The sequence below is a fragment of the Oncorhynchus clarkii genome, chromosome 3 (assembly GCF_045791955.1).
Source record: "Oncorhynchus clarkii lewisi isolate Uvic-CL-2024 chromosome 3, UVic_Ocla_1.0, whole genome shotgun sequence".
Taxonomy (NCBI): Eukaryota; Metazoa; Chordata; class Actinopteri; order Salmoniformes; family Salmonidae; genus Oncorhynchus; species Oncorhynchus clarkii.
The window spans coordinates 31,497,815-31,517,286 of record NC_092149.1 but is presented as its reverse complement, the minus strand read 5'-3'; the positions used below and the strand labels follow the sequence as shown (position 1 = coordinate 31,517,286).

The 19,472-nt window shown below is 43.2% G+C and overlaps 1 pseudogene; it reads right to left on the bottom strand.

Moving 5' to 3' along the window:
* Positions 1-1,378: 1,378 nt before the first annotated feature.
* LOC139385462 (sialic acid-binding Ig-like lectin 5) lies at positions 1,379-18,383 on the bottom strand (annotated as a pseudogene).
* Between the last annotated feature and the right edge of the window lie 1,089 nt (positions 18,384-19,472).

The window sequence follows — 19,472 nt, the reverse complement described above, 5'->3', positions numbered from 1 at the left end:
AATTGGTTAGTTAGTCTAGCGCCCAGCTAACTAAACTTGTCACAATCATGGTCGAATTACCAACCGAGGGGTCTCCATTGATTTTGTTAGTCACTCTCACTCAGATATCATATTAAAAACTGCAAACCTTTTTCTACACCCTATTGTAAAATGTGTAGATTTGCAGCAAACTTGTTTTAAAACTGCAACATTTTCTCTATGACCCGTGGCAAAATGTGTAGTTGCAGGAAATTACCTCTAAAACCTACATTTTTTCTCTCCGCTGTCAAGAGGGGAGACCTAAAATGTTGTGCTCGCAAGGTTTAGGGAAACAACATTTTGCTTAGGGCTCCCAAAAGGATAGGTCCGGCTCTGACTACATGTGTGTGTATGGATGTGGGTATACAGACCCGTGAGCCACTGCGGCCCCCCGTGATGAGTTCAGATTTATTGCGGCCTCCACCCCCATCAAAGTTGCCCATCCCTTATTTATACCACTGACAGCCTAAAATTACTCTTGAAAGAAATTTGTGGAGATGGTAAGTTGGAAATAGCAACAACAAAAAATACACCATTAAACATTATTTGAACAGATTTTGGAGAACAACAACTGAAAATACCCAAAACCATGAAATGAGGTAGTGCCTCCATATAAAACAATTCTGCAATAATGCACACTTATAAATAGAAAAATATTCTCATAGATGGGATAGCTCTTTATACTACTTTTTTTGTGTGTTTTTCGCTAATTTGGCAAAATATTCAAGTTCAAATCCACGAGCTGATAAGGTACAAATCTATCGTTCTGCCCCTGAACAGACTGTTCCTAGGCCGTCATTGAAAATAAGAATTTGTTCTTAACTGACGTGCCTAGTTAAATAAAATAAGAAATAGAAATCCAAATATGAAAGGAAAGAGGGGAAAAACAAGAAATGGTTTGACCTCTACTTTACAAACCACATCTTTGTCAGTCCTTTCACCTGGTGACAAAACAGAATCATTACAAAAGTAAAATGACACTTCCTTGAAAAACATTGCAAAAACATTATCAACATTTGCTTCTACAGTATGTACAACTAGGAAGTATTCTTATTGAAAATGTACAACCACCTTGCACGTACAGTACCAGCTGACACAGGGCTGTAAAATAAAGAATTTACCAAAACTACGAACTACAGTAGTTTCAGTTATTATACAACGTCTCTGTATCATAAAACATTCAAACTGGATTCCGCACATGAGGAAACAACACCAACACTACTAACTACAGTAGTTTCAGTTGAACAAAAGTCTCAGTATCATCATAAAACTTTCAATCTGGATTCAGAAAATGATATAAGAACCCATAGCTGTATAATACTGTATGCCATCCCCCTCATTTCTAGTGAAAATTGCTGTGTCACTCAACACCCATAACAGCCTTGACGTTGGAGTAAAGCTCTGTATCCTCATATGTCTCTACTGCTGGCTTACTGTTCTCTTTCTCCTTATTCTTCCCCATCATCTCCTTCCCGTCTAACCCCTCCTCCATCACTCCACTGCCATCTCCTCCATCTTCTTCTCCCTCTTTCTTCTTCTCGCGTTTGATTTCAGTGTAGTTTGACTCTGTGGTAGTGGTCTTCTTCTCTGCCTCCTCAGGAGTCTTCTTCTTCAGCAGAGGGAGTAGTTGATACTGGCGTAGTCCACATTATTTGGTTCTTCCCTTGTGTCAGATTTTCCCGTGGCTCCACTGGTCTGCGGCCCTCTGATTTCTGCTCCCTCCCTCAGCACCACCTGCACAGCCTGTCCTTCATTTGTCTATGGAGTACATTATAAAAATAACTGTGTTAGGAGTCTTTTGTTAGCTTGGTGGTCCCAGATCTGTTTATGCTGTCCTATCAATTCCTATTGGCATGTCAATGCTAACTAAATGTTTGCAGAGCTGAATAAAGAAAGAAACTGGTACTGCACCTGTTGGTCTTCACATGCCACCATCTCCAGGTTCATGAAAGGGCTTTTGGAGTCTGAGTCCTTTGGGATCATCTCTTTTTCTCTTAGGAAAATATTATGAATTAAATTTCACAATAACTATATTTTGGAGGGGTTAGCTGGCACGTCCATTACAATATGGTGCAAGGCTTCGCGCTTTTGACAATATATCTGATTCTCATGATAATAAATATGAATTTCTAAAGACAATCTGAAATTGATTTTAAAACAACACCCAGTTAACACTACAGTTAACACTGTACGTCAGTAATAGAATGCATGTACCTGTAATGCCACAGGGTGTAGTGGAGGAAGGAGTCAGACGCAGGAGACAGATAGTTCAGAGTAGGCTACTTCTTTATACACCGACCAGGTGAAAACAGACGTCACTCAAAACAAATGCCCCAAAACACAGGGGAACTAAACAGTCCCAAAAAACAGCTCACGTACACGAACAATCGTGACATACATGCGTGTACAAAGAGTACACACAAAACAATCCCGCACACCCAGCAGGCGGACCGGCTGGCTAATAAAGCCCAACTAATAAACCTAATTAACAACAGGTGTAACTAATAAACAGACAAGGAGGGGGAGGAAAAGGTCAGTGGCAGCTAGTAGGCCGGTGACGACGACCGCCGAGCACCACCCAAACGGGAAGAAGAGGTGTAACTGGGAGGCGATGGAAATCCCTCAACATTGACGGATCCAAAATGTCCCCCACCGGTACCCAGCACCTCTCCTCCGGACCGTACCCCTCCCAGTCCACGAGGTACTGCAGGTCCCTCACCCGGCGTCTCGAGTCCAGAATGGCCCATATCGTGTACGCCGGGGACCCCTCGATGTCCAGAGGGGGAGGAGGGACCTCCGGCACCTCACCGTCTTGCAGGGGACCAGCTACCACCGGCCTGAGGAGAGACACATGAAACGAGGGGTTAATACGATAATAGGAAGGGAGTTGTAATCGATAACACACCTCGTTTATTCTCTTCAGGACTTTGAAGGGCCCTACACACTGCGGCGCAAGTTTCTGGCAGGGCAAGCGGAGGGATAGGTTTCGGGTCGAGAGCCAGACCCTGTCCCCTGGTACAAACACGGGGGCCTCACTGCGGTGGCGGTCAGCACTCCTCTTCTGCCGTCCACTGGCTTGATGGAGGGATTCCTGGACGGCACTCCAGGTCTCCTTGGAGCGTTGCACCTACTCATCGCAGGAGCCTCGGTCTAACTCGGATGCCACAGTGCCAGGACCGGCTGGTACCCCAACACGCACTGAAATGGTGACATGTTGGTAGAGGAGTGGCGTAGTGAGTTCTTGGCCATTTCAGCCCAGGGGATGTATCTGGCAATACAACCGCAGAAACCTACCCACCTCCTGGTTCACTTTCTCCACCTGCCCAATACTCTCGGGGTGATAACCGGAGGTCAGGCTGACCGAGACCCCCAGATGCTCCATGAACGCCCTCCATGCCCGGGACATGAACTGGGGACCCCGATCAGAGACGATGTCCTCCGGCACTCCGTAGTGCCGGGAGACGTGGGTGAATAATGCCTCCGCAGTCTGTAGGGCTGTAAGGAGACCGGGCAACGGGAGGAGACGGCAGGACTTAGAGAACCGATCCACAATCACCAAAACCATAGTGTTCCCCTGAGACGGGGGGAGATCGGTCAGACAATCTACGGATAGGTGAGACCATGGCCGTTGTGGAACGGGGAGGGGTTGTATCTTCCCTCTAGGAAGATGCCTAGGAGCCTTACTCTGGGAGCACACCAAACAGGAAGAGACATAAACCCTAACGTCCCAAGCCAAGGTGGGCCACCAATACTTCTCCCGGAGGCCCCCCCACTGTCCTCTCCACCCCAGGGTGACCCGAGGAGGGTAGGGTGTGAGCCCACCGAATCAGTTGGTCCCGGACACCAAGCGGCACGTACTTCCACCCAGCCGGACACTGAGGAGGGGCGGGCTCCGCCCGTAACGCCCACTCGATGTACGAGTCCACCTCCCATACCACTGGTGCCATCAGCCTCGAGGCGCGAAGGATGGGAGTAGGCTTGGTGGACCGATCCTCCGTGTCGTAAAGGCGGGACAGTGCGTCAGCCTTTACTTTCTCTGAGCCCGGTCTATATGACAGAGTAAACCAGAATCGGGTGAAGAACATGGCCTACCTTGCCTGATGTGGGTTCATTCTCCTAGATCCCCGAATATACTCCAGATTCTGGTGGTCGGTCCAGATGAGAAAGGGGTGCTTAGCCCCCTCAAGCCAGTGTCTCCACACTTTCAGAGCCCTGACCACCGCTAACAACTCCCGGTCCCCCACATCATAGTTATGCTCCGCTGGACTGAGCTTCCTCGAAAAGAAAGTGCAGGGGCGGAGTTTTGGTGGCGTACCCGAGCGCTGTGATAGCACGGCACCCACCCCAGCCTCGGACACGTCCACCTCCAATCTGAATGCTAGAGAGGAGTCCGGGTGCGCCAACACGGGTGCATCCGTGAACATCGTCTTCAACCTATTGAAGGCTCTGTCCGCCTCTGCTGATCACCGCAAACGCACCGGGCACCCCTTCAGCAGTGAGGTAATAGGAGCCGCTACCTGACCAACCGGTAGTAATTGGCAAAACCCCAAAAACGTTGCACCTCCTTTACCATGGTCGGAGTCGGCCAATTACGCACGGCCTTAATGCGGTCACACTCCATCCCCACCCCCGAGGTGGAAATAACCCAGGAAGGAGACGGCTCGTTTGGAGAACACACACTTCTCAGCCTTGACGTATAGGTCATGCTCCAGCAGTCTACCAAGCACCTTGCGCAACAGAGACACATGCGCGGCGCGGGTGGCAGAATAGATCAGAATGTCATATAAACAACCACGCCCTGCCCGTGCAGGTCCCTGAGAATCTCGTCTACAAAGGATTGAAAGACGGCTGGAGCATTCTTTAACCCATACGGCATGACGAGGTACTCATAGTGGCCCGATGTGGTACTAAACATGGTTGTCCACTCATCTCCATCCCGAATACGCACCAGACTATACGCGCTCCTGAGATCCAGTTTTGTGAAGAACTGTGCTCCGTGAAATGATTCCACCGCTGTAGCGATGAGAGGTAGTGGATAACTAAACCCCACTGTGATGGCGTTTAGACCTCTATAATCAATACACGGACGCAAACCTCCCTCCTTTTTCTTCACAAAAAATAAACTCGAGGAGACGTGTGAGAAGGAGGGCCGAATGTACCCCTGTCTCAGAGACTCCGTGACATATGTCTCCATAGCCAACATCTCCTCCTGGGACAATGGGTACACGTGACTCTTGGGAAGCGCAGCGTTTACCTGGAGGTCTATCACACAATCCCCTCCCGGTCGATGAGGTGGTAATTTATTTGCTTTCTTTTTACTGAAAGCGATTGCCAAATCAGCATATTCGGGGGGGGGGGATGCGCACCGTGGAACCCTGGTCTGGACTCTCCACCGACGTGGCACCGATGGAACAGACACCTTCCAGAACACTCCTCTGATCAACACATCTATACAACTATTAAATAATGATAATAATGATAATATCTACACATCCCAATGCCAGCTGTGTAAGGAGAATACATAGTCATTCATAACATCTGACGTGAACGTTTCATGACATGTTTCTGATTGTTTCAACCTTCTTAGCACATTTCTTTCACTTTAATTTAATGCATGGAGATAAGATGTCAAAGTCCTAGTAATGCTTTTTTTTTACCCTAGTTGTCTGGAATTGATTTAGAAACCACATAATAACAGAGTAGTTACATACTTTTTAGTTAAGTCATGGAGATACATTGTAACAAACAAGAAACTACCAATTGTTTATACCAAGGATCAAGGAGTTACTGGTTTTGTTATATAATTTCAAGTAATGTCCAGAGAGTTGCCAATTTTTCCATAGTACTTTAACAGTTTTTTGAGCCATGCAGAGAATTAGACTGAATCAGTACATTACCTCTCTTTCAGTGTTTTCTTTCTTGCTGTTGACTGTGAGCCCTGTGTGAGTCTCTGATGTGTGTGAACTGTCACTTCCTGTCCCCAGTCTGTTACTCCCCCCTCGAATTTGGTAATGATGAATTTCAGTGTCATTTTGTGTAGTTAGTTGTAATGGAAATGCATACAGTCATAGATCAACATAACTTACCACTACTGTAAATACAGAGAACTAACTGAAATGTATCTAAAAAAAAAATACCATATTACTGTAATAGCCATTATGCCTTCTTGGTCTTCAGCTCAGTTTCCCATGACGTGTTTAACCAGATCTAATAAACTCCTCAAAAAAAGAAACATCATCTCACTGTCAACTGCATTTATTTTCAGCAAACTATATTTGTATGAATATTACAAGATTCAACAACTGAGACATAAACTGAACAAGTTCCACAGACATGTGACTAACATAAATGGAATAATGTGTCCCTGAACAAAAAGGGGGTCAAAATCAAAAGTAACAGTCAGCATCTGGTGTGGCCACCATTAAGTACTGCAGTGCATCTCCTCCTCATGGACTGCAACAGATTAGCCAGATCTTGCTGTGAGATGTTACCCCACTCTTCCCCCAAGGCACCTGCAAGTTCCGAAACATTTCTGGGGGGAATGTCCCTATCCCTCACCCTCCGATCCAACAGGTCCCAGACGTGCTCAATGGGATTGAGATCTGGGCTCTTTGCTGGCCATGGCAGATCACTGACATTCCTGTCTTGCAGGAAATCACGCACAGAACGAGCAGTATGGCTGGTGGCATTGTCATGCTGGAGGGTCATGTCAGGATGAGCCTGCAGGAAGGGTACCACATGAGGGAGGAGGATGTCTTCCCTGTAACGCACAGGGTTGAGATTGCCTGCAATGACAACCAGCTCAGTCTGATGACGCTGTGACGCACCACCCCAGACCATGACGGACCCTCCACCTCCAAATCGATCCCACTCCAGAGAACAGGCCTCGGTGTAACGCTCATTCCTTCGACAATAAATGCGAATCCAACCATCACCCCTGGTGAGATAAAACCGCGACTCGTCAGTGAAGAGCACTTTTTGCCAGTCTTGTCTGGCCCAGCGACAGTGGGTTTGTGCCCATAGGCGACTTTGTTGCCGGTGATGTCTGGTGAGGACCTGCTTTACAACATGCCAACAAGCCCTCAGTCCAGCCTCTCTCAGCCTATTGCGGACACTGCTGAAGGGATTGTGCGTTCCTGGTGTAATTCGGGCAGTTGTTGTTGCCCTCTTGTACTTGTCCCGCAGGTGTGATGTTCGGATGTACCGATCCTATGCAGGTGTTGTTACACGTGGTCTGCCACCACGAGGACAATCAGCTGTCCATCCTGTCTCCCTGTAGCGCTGTCTTAGGCGTCTCACAGTACGGACATCGCAATTTATTGCCCTGTCCACATCTGCAGTCCTCATGCCTCCTTGCAGCATGCCTATGGCACGTTCACGCAGATGAGCAGGGACCCTGGGCATCTTTCTTTTGGTGTTTTTCAGAGTCAGTAGAAAGGCCTCTTTAGTGTCCTACGTTTTCATAACTGTGACCTTAATTGTCTACTGTCTGTAAGCTGTTAGTGTCTTAACGACCGTTTCACAGGTGCATGTTCATTAATTGTTTATGGTTCATTGAACAAGCATGGGAAACAGTGTTTAAACCCTTTGCAATGAAGATCTGTGAAGTTATTTGGATTTTTTCGAATTATCATTGAAAGACAGGGTCCTGAAAAAGGGACCTTTCTTTTTTTGCTGAGTTTAGCCTCACTGAGGTGACCACAGCTTTTACAATACTGTGGGCCACAGTTAAATTCCTCTTCACACTTTAAGACTGTGTTTAAGTGGCCCCATCCTTACTCTATTTATCCTAAATACTTACATTTGAACGATAATCCCTCAAATATGTGTTGCTGCTGTTAGAAAAAATAGTATGTTCTGATCAGAACAGGCCTCATACCTCAACGTGGACATTTATTGTGGTAAATATGGCGAAGTTAACTGGATATTCCTTGTCTTTGGATGTTCTAAATGTCTGATGGACTGGTGACTAAATCTTTAAATGTCTTCCAAAGAGTGGCTGAAAACCCAAATTTCTCCCGTCTGAAGAAAATAACAGCTTTCTTAGATTCCAAGCAAAAATAAATGAAGAGTACAACAGTAAATGTGGCAAGATTGTAATCTGTATTCTCAACACATCTCCAAAACAGTAATACTAATATTAGGGCAAAAAAGTATTTAGTCAGCCACCAATTGTGCAAGTTCTCCCACTTAAAAAGATGAGAGAGGCCTGTAATTTTCATCATAGGTACACTTCAACTATGACAGACAAAATGAGAAAAAAAATCCAGAAAATCACATTGTAGGATTTTTAATGAATTTATTTGCAAATTATGGTGGAAAATAAGTATTTGGTCATCTACAAACAAGCAAGATTTCTGGCTCTCACAGACCTGTCACTTCTTCTTTAAGAGACTCCTCTGTCATCCACTCGTTACCTGTATTAATGGCACCTGTTTGAACTTGTTATCAGTATAAAAGACACCTGTCCACAACCTCAAACAGTCACACTCCAAACTCCACTATGGCCAAGACCAAAGAGCTGTCAAAGGACACCAGAAACAAAATTGTAGACCTGCACCAGGCTGGGAAGACTGAATCTGCAATAGGTAAGCAGCTTGGTTTGAAGAAATCAACTGTGGGAGCAATTATTAGAAAATGGAAGACATACAAGACCACTGATAATCTCCCTCGATCTGGGGCTCCACGCAAGATCTCACCCCGTGGGGTCAAAATGATCACAAGAACGGTGAGCAAAAATCCCAGAACCATATGGGGGGACCTAGTGAATGACCTGCAGAGAGCTGGGACCAAAGTAACAAAGCCTACCATCAGTAACACACTTCGCCGCCAGGGACTCAAATCCTGCAGTGCCAGACGTGTCCCCCTGCTTAAGCCAGTACATGTCCAGGCCCATCTGAAGTTTGCTAGAGAGCATTTGGATGATCCAGAAGAAGATTGGGAGAATGTCATATGGTCAGATGAAACCAAAATAGACCTTTTTGGTAAAAACTCAACTCGTCGTGTTTGGAGGACAAAGAATGCTGAGTTGCATCCAAAGAACACAATACCTACTGTGAAGCATGGGGGTGGAAACATCATGCTTTGAGGCTGTTTTTCTGCAAAGGGACCAGGACGACTGATCCGTGTAAAGGAAAGAATGAATGGGGCCATGTATCGTGAGATTTTGAGTGAAAACCTCCTTCCATCAGCAAGGGCATTGAAGATGAAACGTAGCTGGGTCTTTCAGCGTGACAATGATCCCAAACACACCGCCCGGGTAATGAAGGAATGGCTTCGTAAGAAGCATTTCAAGGTCCTGGAGTGGCCTAGCCAGTCTCCAGATCTCAACCCCATAGAAAATCGTTGGAGGGAGTTGAAAGTCCGTGTTGCCCAGCAACAGCCCAAAACATCAATGCTCTAGAGGAGATCTGCATGGAGGAATGGGCCAAAATACCAGCAACAGTGTGTGAAAACCTTGTGAAGACTTACAGAAAACGTTTGACCTCTGTCATTGCCAACAAAGGGTATATAACAAAGTATTGAGATAAACTTTTGTTATTGACCAAATACTTATTTTGTGATTTTCTGGATTTCTTTTCTCATTTTGTGTGTCATAGTTAAAGTGTAGCTATGATGAAAATGACAGGCCTCTCTCATCTTTTTAAGTGGGAGAACTTGCACAATTGGAGGCTGACTAAATACTTTTTGCCCCACTGTATATATATATAGTCGTGGCCAAAAATATAGGCACCCTTGCACTTTTTTAAAATAATGCCCCATTTCTTCCAGAAAAATGTTGAAATCATATGTATGTCTTCAGTGTGCAGTTGAACAAAACAAAAACATCTATATAATTTACTATGTCTTAGCTCATTCCACAAAGAAATCCTTAAATGGCCCTGACAATATTATTGGCACCTTCTTGAAGTAGTTAGAAATAATTAGATTTCAAGCAGGTGATTCTCACTTACTTTGGAATTGAACTCACCTGCGGTGAGTTGAAGGTGCCTGCAGTATAAAAATCACGTATTCAACCAGTTTGAATAGTGTCACTGTGTGTACCGCAATGAGCATGGACAAAAGAAAGAAAACCAAATAATTATCTGAGGAGGTCAGACTCAAGATTATAGCCAACCATGGACAATCTCAAGGCTACAAGTCCATCTCCAGAGACTTTGATGTTCCTGCTTCCACCGTACGTAATGTTATCAAGAAGTTTAAAACTTCTCTAGTCTAGGTGGGACGGTAGCTTAACTTCTTGTTAATCCAGTCGTGGTGTCAGATTTCAAAAAGGCTTTAAGGCGAAAGCAAACCATGCGATTATCTGAGGACAGCGCCCAGCATACAAATGCATAACAATCATTTTCAAATAGGCAGGTGGCGACACAAAAGTCAGAAATAATTACATAACTCATGCCTTACCTTTGAAGAGCTTCTTCTGTAGGCACTCCAATATGTCCCAGAAACATCACAAATGGTCCTTTTGTTCTATAAACTCCTTTTTTATATCCCCAAAATGCCAATTTATTTGGCGCGTTTGATTCAGAAAAACACCGGTTCCAACTCGCCCAACATGACTACAAATGATCTAATAAGTTACCTGTAAACTTTGTCCAAACATTTCAAACAACTTTCCTAATCCATCCTTAGGTATCCTAATACGTAAATAATCAATACAATTTAAGTGGAGTGAGCTACAGGTCACTAGCAGATAAAATCAAAGTGGAGTGAGCTACAGGTGGCGCGCACCAAACAAAAAAGAAAACTTGGCTTGACTCTCATTCTGAATAACCGTACTTCTTCATTTCTCAAAGGAAACACATCAACCAATTTCTAAAGACTGTTGACATCTAGTGGAAGCCATAGGAACTGCAACCAAGTGCCTCATAAATCTAGTTACCCATAGAAAACCAATTGATAACACAGTCTACTCAACAAATGAAAAAATCCTGGATGGTTTGTCCTCGGGGTTTCGCCTGCCAAACAAGTTCTGTTATACTCACAGACATAATTTTAACAGTTTTAGAAACTGTACAGGGTTTTCTATCCAAATCTATATTTGCGTCTATTATATGCATATCCTAGCTTCTGGGCCTGAGTGGCAGGGAGTTTACTTTGAGCACATTTTTCATCCGGATGTCAAAATACCGCCCCCTATCCCAAAGAAGTTTAAGGCCCATGCCACTGCAGCCAACCTCACTGGACGTGGCCACCAAAGAAAAATGTATGTAAGTTTTCAGCGAAGGATTGTTCGATTGGTGGAGAAAGCACCTTGGTCAACTGCCACACACATTCAAGCTGACCTTCAGACACAAGGTACGACAGTTTCAACTCGCACCATCCGTAGCCAACTCAATGAAACAGGGTTATATGGCAGGAGACCCAGGAAGACCCCACTGCAGAGAGAAAGACATGAGAGAGCCCGACTGCAATTTGCCAAAACACACCTGAACATGCCAAAATCCTTCTGGGATAATGTCCTGTGAACAGATGAGACCAAATTAGAGCTTTTTGGTAAAGCACCCAGGAATGGTTCAAGACAAAACGCTGGACTGTTCTGAAGTGGCCAGCAATGAATCCAGATCTAAATCCCATTGAACACTTGTGGAGAGATCTGAAAACAACAGTGAGGAGAGGGCACCCTTCTAATCTGGGAGAACTGGAGCAGTTTGCACAAGAGGATTGGGCTAAACTGCCAGTACAGAGGTGCTCATTGATGGTTATAGGAAGCACTTGATTGCAGTTATTTTGACCAAAGGCTGTGCTACCAAACATCAAGTCGAGGGTGTCAATAATTTTGTTACTGCCATTTGTATATTTTCTGATTTAAATCAATATATTGTGTTCTGAATCAAAAACAAAGGTTCTGTAATATTAACAGTGAAATAAAGAACTGTGGAGACCAAATACTTTATTCAATTTCAACTTATTTTTAGGGAAAATTGTGAGTTACTTGAAAAAAGTGCAAGGATGCCAATATTTTGGCCACGACAGTATATATTATTTCATACAGTTTCTCCATTACTTAACTAACAGTTAATCTCATGCCACCTCTTCATTGTTTACAGTAACTACATCACACATATTTTTTTTACCACAATATGGAATGGAAATATATATATATATTGAAGTCAGAGAATTGGCAGGTGAAGGAATCTACAGCAATGCACAAAGTGCAATGAGCAAATGTACAATTTCAGGATGATAGTGCAGAGTGCAAAGAATCATTATATCTCCATGTTTGATTCACATAGTCTCTCTAAAGTAAAAATTTTAAAAAGTATGTGATTTAAAAAAAAACGTATAATACTTGTGCTTTTCCATGAAATACATAATCATTTTAATTATAAAAAATTGTGCTTAATAACTTGTTCATTTTATGCATACAAATCAGAAACTTTACTAAGATGATGTGTGAATTATTTTACATGAAAATGATCTCAGTCTACTGAAAACTCTCAGCATAAGCTTAGGAGTGGGGGGGGGGGGTGCTCAATCATCTTGGACGCCTGGCAATGACCTCATACTCTTCCTGAGACGTGTATTTTTTATCCAATGAGATGTAGGCACTCTCCTCTTCTTTTGGTTTCACATTCTTACCTTGCATCCTTTAAGAACCACAAGAAAAAACCAAGTGGTAGGGTTAAGTTACTTCTAGCACTCAGAGAAAGTAAATCTAGGCCTATAGTAAGCATCTTATCAGACAGTGTCTGGGCTTATAATAGGTACTTTGAGAAATAAAGTGTCCTGTACACGTAAAAAAAATACATCTATGAACCAGATGTGAAATACATTGGCAGAAAATAAGAAGTATAACTATCCTCATTTTGTCTCTATTGTGCTATAAGTGAAAAGGATCCTACCGTATGTAAGCATTTGTAGACAGGTAGATGAGAAGGGCTACAGTCACACTGAGAGACATACCAGCTATGGTCCAGGGGAGAACTGCATTCCCACATCCTTCAGAAAGATCGACAATTTATGAAGAGAGAAAGAGTGTCATTAGAGCAGTCTTAGACCTATTGCAATAACCACACCATAGGCGGAAATCCCAGGGGGGACGGGGAACACCCCCACCCTGGGAAATATTTTTCCCTCCCAATATATCACTGTAAACATAACTATGTAATTTCAATCATATTAATAATACGCAATGAAAGCACTTGTGCTGATTATAGACAATTAATAGTGCGTTTTTAAGTTTCAAAAGATTGCGACCACCCAGCAGTGGCACATGATGCAGGTCTGTCGTTGGTGGCTGACCTCCAGTAAGTAGGTCAAACAAAGGATATGTTAGACACTTCTTTACTACCACTCAATACAAGAAAACACGTGTATAACCGTCACCAGTCTTCTTTTTCGCTGCATTAAAGTACAGGTCACTCTTTATGTTGAGCTGTGCTAGCTATTGCATTTATGCATTTATTCCAAGATCAGCATGCAGCTGTAGTGCTTCGAAGGCCCTGTGATAAGGTTAGCGATAAACTGAACTCCAAACTGAACAGAACTACACTCTCTTCTACCATCGTCTTAAATATCTTTAATGGTCTCGTTGTAAAAGCTAAAATGTCGTTGGGGACTACGAAGCACCTGTGTTCCAACCTTGGAGTAAACTGACGTGAGCAAAGATTATAGCAAACACCACATAAATGTAATTGGTGCTCGCTAGCTCTGCAAATTCAGCTATTGTGAGAAGCCAGCCAATATAAAACTAAAACATATACTATATTAAAATTACAAAAAGTTATGTTGTGTAAATGGTGAACTCATACAGCTGTCAACCCTTGTCACTGCAATCCGTTTTACATTTGCTAGCTGACTAGCAAGCTACCTGGTAGATTAAAGCTCCTTATAGAATGATAGAAGATAGATGATAGAAGCCCATCTCCTACTGTAAATAACCTGCACACTGTATGTGTGTGTGTGTGTGGCCAGCCAGCTATATAGTGACATCAGCAGGAGTCAGTAATAGATCATCAGTAATAGAATGTACCTTTCACATTTCCCTTTCAAACACAGGAAGATACAACAGATGGTGCCTGAGAGGGCTGCACCAACCACAAATGCAGTAATCAGTTTTAGGTCCGACAGCATAGCTATAATGCCTTCCAATTCCTTCTCTAAAAAGAGAACAACAACTCTGAATGAGAAGTGGCTCACATTCCTTCATATCCTCTGGAAGAAAATATTAATTTCCCTAAGCCTAAATGTACAGAACATCCTCAATGCTATAATCTTTGCTCACGTCAGTTTACTCCAAGGTTGGCACACAGGTGCTTCGTAGTCCCCAACGGCATTTTAGATTTTACAACGAGACCATTAAAGATATTTAAGACAATGGTAGAAGAGAGTGTAGTTCTGTTCAGTTTGGAGTTCAGTTTATCGCTAACCTTATCACAGGGCCTTCGAAGCACTACAGCTGCATGCTGATCTTGGAATAAATGCATAAATGCAATAGGTGCTAGCTCAACATAAAGAGTGACCTGTACTTTAATGCAGCGAAAAAGAAGACTGGTGACAGTTATACACGTGTTTTCTTGTATCGAGAGGTAGTAAAGAAATGTCTAAATGTACAGAACATCCTCAATATTACAAACATTGGGTGGGATTGGGAAGCTGTGACTCTCTAGCCAAGTAACTTGACATACATATTTACCTCTTTGCTTTTCTTGGCTCTTATTTTGTGTGACCTGCAGCTTCTCTCTCACTACACCCACCACATTTCTGCTGACACACTCCACAGTGGTGTTGTTGTGGTTTCCAACAGGCAGGCTGATGGTGCTGGTCACTGAGGAAACCAACACTGACGTAGTGAGGGTGCACCTCTCTGTGTTGAGCTCCAGCAGTGGCCACACTATGAGGGGTGAGGGAACCCCCTGACTGACACACACACAGGTCATGACCTCTGCCTGGTCCACACACCCAGAGCCAGGAAGAATCACAGGAAGGTCTGGAAAAAGACAGTGAAGAAAGAGATATCAGTGATAGATTGATGCTAAAAACATGACAGAGTAATTCCATATCATAAAATATGACATGAGTTTGTATATTACAGTCAAGTTAGTACTTACACATCACAGTGACAACAGTGGAAGCTGTCATAGTCCTGTTGAGGTGTTGAACTGTACACACATACTCCCCAGCATGTTCTCTTGTCACATTGGAGATGGTGAGAGTGGCATTTTCAGTGTAATTCTGAAGTGGGGTACTTGTCCCGTTCTTACTCCAAGTGATATCAGATGGAGGGTAACTGTCAACACTGCAGGTCAGATCCAGGGTACCATCCTCCTTCACCATTTTATGTCCAGTTATTTGGGGGTCTTTCACATCTTTAAGTGCAAAGAGTTTCTAATTGTACAGATGTATTTTTAAACATACACTAAATTCAGACTATGTTGGTTGAGGGACTAATAACAATGGATCATGATTAAAAAGGGGAAAAGTCAAAGCCATGACATACAGTGCCTTGCGAAAGTATTCTGCCCCCTTGAACTTTGCGACCTTTTGCCACATTTCAGGCTTCAAACATAAAGATATAAAACTGTATTTTTTTGTGAAGAATCAACAACAAGTGGGACACAATCATGAAGTGGAACGACATTTATTGGATATTTCAAACTTTTTTAACAAATCAAAAACTGAAAAATTGGGCGTGCAAAATTATTCAGCCCCTTTACTTTCAGTGCAGCAAACTCTCTCCAGAAGTTCAGTGAGGATCTCTGAATGATCCAATGTTGACCTAAATGACTAATGATGATAAATACAATCCACCTGTGTGTAATCAAGTCTCCGTATAAATGCACCTGCACTGTGATAGTCTCAGAGGTCCGTTAAAAGCGCAGAGAGCATCATGAAGAACAAGGAACACACCAGGCAGGTCCGAGATACTGTTGTGAAGAAGTTTAAAGCCGGATTTGGATACAAAAAGATTTCCCAAGCTTTAAACATCCCAAGGAGCACTGTGCAAGCGATAATATTGAAATGGAAGGAGTATCAGACCACTGCAAATCTACCAAGACCTGGCCGTCCCTCTAAACTTTCAGCTCATACAAGGAGAAGACTGATCAGAGATGCAGCCAAGAGGCCCATGATCACTCTGGATGAACTGCAGAGATCTACAGCTGAGGTGGGAGACTCTGTCCATAGGACAACAATCAGTCGTATATTGCACAAATCTGGCCTTTATGGAAGAGTGGCAAGAAGAAAGCCATTTCTTAAAGATATCCATAAAAAGTGAAGTTTAAAGTTTGCCACAAGCCACCTGGGAGACACACCAAACATGTGGAAGAAGGTGCTCTGGTCAGATGAAACCAAAATTGAACTTTTTGGCAACAATGCAAAACGTTATGTTTGGCGTAAAAGCAACACAGCTGAACACACCATCCCCACTGTCAAACATGGTGGTGGCAGCATCATGGTTTGGGCCTGCTTTTCTTCAGCAGGGACAGGGAAGATGGTTAAAATTGATGGGAAGATGGATGGAGCCAAATACAGGACCATTCTGGAAGAAAACCTGATGGAGTCTGCAAAAGACCTGAGACTGGGACGGAGATTTGTCTTCCAACAAGACAATGATCCAAAACATAAAGCAAAATCTACAATGGAATGGTTCAAAAATAAACATATCCAGGTGTTAGAATGGCCAAGTCAAAGTCCAGACCTGAATCCAATCGAGAATCTGTGGAAAGAACTGAAAACTGCTGTTCAAATGCTCTCCATCCAACCTCACTTAGCTCGAGCTGTTTTGCAAGGAGGAATGGGAAAAAATGTCAGTCTCTCGATGTGCAAAACTGATAGAGACATACCCCAAGCGACTTACAGCTGTAATCGCAGCAAAAGGTGGCGCTACAAAGTATTAACTTAAGGGGGCTGAATAATTTTGCACGCCCAATTTTTCAGTTTGTGATTTGTTAAAAAAGTTTGACATATCCAATAAATGTCGTTCCACTTCATGATTGTGTCCCACTTGTTGTTGATTCTTCACAAAAAAATACAGTTTTATATCTTTATGTTTGAAGCCTGAAATGTGGCAAAAGGTCGCAAAGTTCAAGGGGGCCGAATACTTTCGCAAGGCACTGTAACTGCAGGTGGAGCCTTCATACTGTATCATTTGCTTATTATCAAGGTTATTCTTAGGTTTCAAAGATTCTCTGGAACAAGGTGTTTAATGTCAAATGTAGGATAGGTGGTACTCACATGTCACATTCAAAGTTACTGTCTCTTCAATTTGATATTTTTTCTGGAAGGTTACTTGACACGTAACCATCATGTTGTGGTGTTCAGCTGAGGGGGTAAAGGTCAACGTTGAGAAGTGGGTTGTCGTCACAGTGGTCAGGTCCTCTCTCTCCTGTATGGTGGTGTTGTCTCTGAGCTCAGTGATGTTGTCTCCTGTTCCTCTCCATGTCCATGTGATGTTAGGAGGAGTTCCAGAGCACATCCCCGGGGCGATGCAGGTCAGAGTAGCTGGTTCTCCCTCTGTCAGAGGAGGAGTCAACACTGAGGGCTTCTGGGTCAGAGCTGGAGGCAGGAAATACAAACACAGAAGTGAGTTTTACATCTGTGTACAAAACAGCAGTGACACATAATCAGCCATAGGAGAGCAGCATGCATGTGATGACTCTGAATGGGAGTTTTCCCAGTAATGTCTTCTTATGATAGGACTTTATAATAAGGGAGACCTGAGGGGGAACTTGGCAAGTCTGTACTGTATACAATTAACTACAATAATAGGTTGTCACTGTAACTGGTAATAATAGTCATAGTACCGCTCACTGTGATGCTCACTTTCTTCGAGTATGTATATGAACTTGGAAGTCTGAATTGATACTCTCCAGCATCATTCTTTCTGATGTCGTTGATGATCACACTACAGTTCTTCTTTGTCAGATCAGTCTCCAGTAGAGATACTCTCTGTGTATAACCCTTCTGAGCTTTAGAGTGAGTTTCAGAGTGGAAAATTATGTTTTTATCCTCATCACATCTGTCACTTTCAGGGCACTTGAACCATACTGCAGCGGTAGGCTTGATGTTATCAGGGTGAGTGAAAGTACATGAAATAACAGCACATAGTCCCTTCTCTGCTGTTATTTCTGCTGGACTGAAGGTGATGGTCCAGGATGATGCTCTTGGTTGTGCTGCCAGTTCTGATGGAGGGAAATGAATACAGTCATGAGTAATACAGAAAGCACTTGGATACTACTTCACTTGTTCGTAAACATGTTTTATGAGATAGTGTCTACTGAGATATTTGCCATACCACTACTCCTACCACATTTACTAATGATTATCACATTAACATTAGTTGTGATAAAAGGGACCTTACTACCGCATGTGGCTCTCTCTGTCAGAGAGAGAAGTAGAGCTGCCGAGATGAGGACCCACATCCTGCTTCCACTGCCTTGATGAATCAATCACAGTACCGGGGTCTCTTTCCTCTTTCTCTTCTTGTCACTGTCTCTGTCTGTGTCTTCTGGTCTGGAGCACAAGTGTGAAATAGAATATGAAATGGTGTTGTGATAATAACAACATATAGCAATACACATCCGATATTAACGTTTCATTACATCTTTATGAGTGCTACAGTGTCATTCATAACAACCGTCTTTGTATGTTTATTCAACTAAGAGGTATTTTGCTGTAATGCCTAGAGAGTATGTCAAAGAAAAATGTATGGTCACAGTTCCTATGAGGGCCTTCTTCATAATGCATTCCAAGCATATTTATAACTCCTTATGAGTGACTCCCTATAAAACATTATAATGCCCAACATAAGCTTATATGACTGCTCCAAAATATATTTAACTGCATTTATAAATCTTTATGAATAAGCTACAGTTGAAGTCGGAAGTTGACACACACTTAGGTTGGAGTCATTAAAACTAGTTTTTCAACCACTCCACAAATGTATTGTTAACAAACTATAGTTTTGGCAAGTCGGTTAGGAGATCTACTTTGTGCATGACACAAGTAGTCTTTCCAACAACTGTTTACAGACAGATTATTTCACTTGCTTTACCGTATCACAATTCCACCGGGGCAGCGTTTACATACACTAAGTTGACTGGGCCTTTAAACAGCTTGGAAAAGTCCAGAAAATGATGTCATGGCTTTAGAAGCTTCTGATAGGCTGATTAATATCATTTGAGTCAATTGGAGGTGTACCTGTGGATGTATTTTCAGGGCTACCTTCAAACTCAGTGCCTCTTTGCTTGACATCATGGGAAAATCAAAAGAAATCAGCCAAGACCTCCAAAAGTCTGGTTCATCCTTGGGAGCAATTTCCAAACGCCTGAAGATACCACCTTCATCTGTACAAACAATAGTATAAACACCATGGGACCACGCAGCCGTCACACCGCTCAGGAAGGATATACGTTTTGTCTCCAAGAGATGAATGTACTTTGGTGCAAAAAGTGCAAATCAATCCCAGAACCACAGCAAATGAGCTTGTGAAGATGCTGGAGGAAACAGGT